At 47.5% G+C, this 4,529-nt stretch overlaps 1 pseudogene across 1 annotated transcript; it reads right to left on the reverse strand.

Annotated features, from left to right (window-relative positions):
* Positions 1-2,879: 2,879 nt before the first annotated feature.
* Positions 2,880-3,720, reverse strand: LOC116075183 (annotated as a pseudogene). The gene has a single exon (XR_004112453.1). The product of XR_004112453.1 is annotated as a protein PIMREG pseudogene (transcript).
* Between the last annotated feature and the right edge of the window lie 809 nt (positions 3,721-4,529).

The raw sequence follows: 4,529 nt of genomic DNA on the forward strand, positions 1-4,529 counted from the left end.
AAATCCACCTGCCTCTGCCTCCCAAGTGCTGGGATTAAAGGCATGCACCACCACTGCCCGGCTCTTCCAGCCATTTCACTAATGTCATTTAGCCTTAGTGTGTTCCCAACCAGGGGTGGTCATATGACTTCACTGCTTGAGGCTGGGTCTCCATGGTGTGAGGGTTAGGAGCACCTTGTACTCTTTACTTCGCCATACTCTCTGTTGATGTTACAACGTCTACACTTGAATCAAATTTTTATTAAGATTTTACTTAATGAAATTGTACTTTCGATTACATTTTACTTATAATAAAAATTTTAACTTTTATTAAAATTTATTTTCTTAATGAAAAATCTTAGTGTCATTCATTAATGAATGGGTTTTTATTAATTTTTATTTAGTACCATATTTTTATCCAAATTTAATATGTATTTAATACAAACTGTCCTTATTGTTAAATCTTATTTACTTAATAAGTGTTAGTGCTTTTGTTAAATTTTACTTATTTAATAATTTTAATTTTCATTGAATTTTATTTTTAATTTAATTCAATTTAAATTTTTTAATTCAAATGAAGATGTTATAACAGCAACAGAGAATTCCAAGCAGTTAAATTGAACAACTTTCATCCTGTAGTCTCAGTAACGGTGAATTCATGGCCCCCACTGCGCTCTCTGTCATTGGTTGGCATGATGTTGCTTATATTCTACTGCTAATATTGGGCCTCCAAGACCCTAGAGATGAGAAAAATCTGCATGGAGACCCACATGACACTGAGTGACTGACCCTGCCCCCAAATTATTTTTGATTGATGAATAAAGATGCTGATAGCCAATATCTGGGCTTAAGAGACATAGGCAGGGTTTAAAATTCCTGATCTAGGGGTCAGAGGTGAACTCCCAAGGGGAAGAAGAAGGTGGAGGAGGAAGGAGAAGCCATCGTGGGTTAGGTGAACCATGAAGACGTGGCCCTGAGGGCTGGCCAGTTGGAGTTAAGAGAAGCCCAGATAAAATATAGTAAGTAGTAAGTAATAATTTGGGGTTATCGATAAAAAAGTTGATTCTAATAGCATGGAGGATAGATATCTATTTAGCTCTAATGCCGACTGTACTGGCTGGTGTTGTGTGTCAACTTGACACAAGCTGGAGTTATCCTAGAGAAAGGAGCCTCCCTTGAGGAAATGCCTCCATGAGATCCAGCTGTAAGGCATTTTCTCAATTAGTGATCAAGGGGAGAGGACCCCTTGTGGGTGGTGCCATCCCTGGGCTTGGAAGTCTTGGGTTCTATAAGAGAGCAGGCTGAGCAAGCCAGGGGAAGCAAGCCAGTAAGGAACATCCCTCCATGGCCTCTGCATCAGCTCCTGCTTCCTGACCTGCTTGAGTTCCAGTCCTGACTTCCTCTGGTGATGAACAGTCATGTGGATGCATAAGCTGAATAAACCCTTTCCTCCCCAACTTGCTTCTTGGTCATGGTGTCTGTGCCGGAATAGAAACCCTGACTAAGCCACTGATTAAGGCTTATAGTAAATATTAACAGTTCTCTCCATGGCTTCCTCAGATTATTTTGATGCAAAGCCCAGAAGCCACATCGTCTTGCCCAATAGTTCAGTGTGCATTTCTGAAAAGCAGAGAGATGGGGAACACCCTGAAGCTAAGTGAAATGGGTGGGTGAGAGGCAGGAGGGACTTTTCCTGAAGAGGAATAGCCTACCAGGTAACAAGTCTAAGGTTGTGTTGTAAGCAGCCCAGTGACCCCAGTGACTGCGTTTATTCCACTAGGGCTGTGTTGGGTCTTCCGTATACTGTTGCGATCTTAATCAGTCCAGGCTGCCAGAAGAGTTCCTCAGAGAATAGAGCTGCAGCAACAGGAAGGGTTTTCTTACTGAGATCGAGGCTGGACATTTGAATTTAGGAAAAGCCAGCATGGTCAGGTCACAGGGAGCCCTGCTTCTTAGGTATATGCTAACATACGGGAGAGGAGGGGGTGGGGAGGGAGACAGCTTGTTCACACACACAGACATACACATACACATAGAACCCACACATGTAGATATAGACACACACAAACAGACAGACACACACAGAGACAAACACAGATACACACAGACACATACACACAGATACAGACACACACAGATGTACAGACACACACACAGAGACACACAGAGACACATATCCAGACACACAGGCACTCAAACAGACACAGACACACACTCACAGACAGATACACACAGAGACACAGACACAGACACACACAGAGATACACATACATTGATCCCCACCTTTTCCTCCTTTCTTTCTTTTTCTTTTTCTTTTTTCTTTTTCAAAAGCGAGCTTTTATTATGAAAAACAATGTGATCTACGAAACTGGAACACCAGTATCTTGTTAATAGAACGACATAGCAGATGTCTTAAATAATTTACAGAGAGAAGAAACTGCCTTTGAACAGTGTTCCCCCTCCTTGCACACCACAGTGCCCCCACATGGAGCTTATAAGTAGGATCCATGAGGCTTGCAGTCTGCAAATTATCTCCTCTCTTCCTGAGTGGGGAGCAGCGGTGAAAGTGGGTCCTCTGGAATCTCTGCCCTGGGAATGCAGGGGGAGGGGTCGTGGGACGACTCCCAAAGCGCCTTGGTCCTAGTTTCAAGACTCAGAACTATCTAGCATCTTCTGCTACATTCCTAATATGGATGGACAACTGTGAGACTGGAGAGCCGGACGAGTGTGCCTAAGTCTAAGAGTCCCCTGGGGGAACATGGGCAGTTCCCATCACCTCTTCAAGGACTTGCTAAATAACTCTCAGGCTGTGGCCAGTGGTCACCAGTGGGCCCAGATATGGCTGAAGTAGAAGGGTTCTGGACCCCATGTTAGTCAAGTCCTTGTTAGTAGAGGCCTGGGGATGCTGATAAACCCAATGCCGTGTCCAGGAAGCTCATGGGTTGGGTGGCATGGACATCCTGGTGGCTTGGTGGCTGGACGGAGCTGGCTTCCTGTAGGATGCTTGCTGTCCTCATTCACGGATATGGGAGACGGTCATGTCACCACTCTCTTCAGCCTTGATGGCTTTGTCCAGCTTTTGAGACAGCTTCTGAAGGTGCTGGATTCCAGCTCCCACAGCCTCTAGGTCGCTGTCAGACTCACTGGGAGAGCAGAGAGGTTCTGTCGAGGAACAGGGGCTCCGGAGGGCAGCCTCCCTCCTTAGCTGCTGACGGCGATGGGCATGTGGACCCATCTGGCCAGAGAGGCGAGGATGTCCCCCGACTCTAGCATCCCGGTTGGCTCTGTATAGCCGAGTATTCTTCTGGCTCAGACTGGGTGGTGGCGACCCTCTGTCTTTCTGGGCTCCTCGCTTCCTCCTCACTGTCACCTGTGTCTCCATCAGCCACTTGGTGCCACTTTGACAGGACTCTTGGATCCTCTGGGACATGGCACCCAAAGCACTTTTGGCTGAACGAGCTGCAGCCTGAAGACCTTGCTGTTCTGGCTTTGGACTTTCCAGGCGTTTCCAGGAGGGGCCATTACCAAGGTTCAGGCTGACCGCTCTCAGAGGCGGCCTCCTTTAGAACTGTCTGCACAGGGATCCCAAGGGACAGGTCTCCAGATGACCCCCAGCAGACCGGGTCACCTCCTTCTCTAGTTGTTCCTCCTTAAGGAGTGATCGTCTGCGCACAGAGGTCCTCATGCCCTGCCACTGAGACGCCATGTGCTTGGCCCACTTTCTTCTGTCTGCTAGATCCTCCCTGCCCTGATACCAGGACCCCAAAGATCGACCTTTTCTTTTCTTAGATAAGGATTCATTATGTTCCCCCAGGCTAGCCTGTAACTCACTGTATAGACCAGGTTGTCCTGGAACTCTCAGACATCCACCTGCCTCTGCCCCTTGAATTCAGGAGCCACCCCACCCCACCCCACCCCACCCTATCTTTAACCACAGCATTAATCCCACCTTCAAGGCCTTCCCTCATTGCACACTGACTCAAAGATGGGTCACAAGGCAGAGACAAGATGAGGATTTGTCAAAATGTCTCTTCAAAGGTAAGGGAAGCGGTACTCACCGTGGGGGGGGGGGGCACATGGACCAGGGTTCAGATCCTGACTGGAATTAACCAGTTGTGTTTTGTGGGCCAGGTTGGCCAGCTCTCTAAGGATGGGCTTCTTTGTATAATGAAAGCTTCAGGGAGGTTGTATCGGACACAGCACCTGACGTACCCTAGATGCTCAGTATTACAGCCGCGATTTTCTTCTACCTGCCAGAATTTTGTAGGGATGGATCCATGGTCTTTGCTGATGTGTCTGGAGATGCACTCCCAAGCTGAGGCTTGGGATTCAGGGAACATCTGTGCTACAGAGCCTCCTCTGCCCTAGCCGCCTCCCACTGCCCTAGTCTCTATATCTGTGCCTCTGATGGGATTGGGACTCTCACCTCCTTTATTCCTGTCTGAGCACAGGCTAGACCCTACTCCTTTCAGTTAGTCTGAGTGCATAGGATGTGCTTTCCATAGGCCCTCAGGGACTCAACCCAGGACATTTCATGGATCGTTGCTTCC

This window comes from Mastomys coucha, unplaced genomic scaffold, assembly GCF_008632895.1.
Source record: "Mastomys coucha isolate ucsf_1 unplaced genomic scaffold, UCSF_Mcou_1 pScaffold3, whole genome shotgun sequence".
Lineage (NCBI taxonomy): Eukaryota > Metazoa > Chordata > Mammalia > Rodentia > Muridae > Mastomys > Mastomys coucha.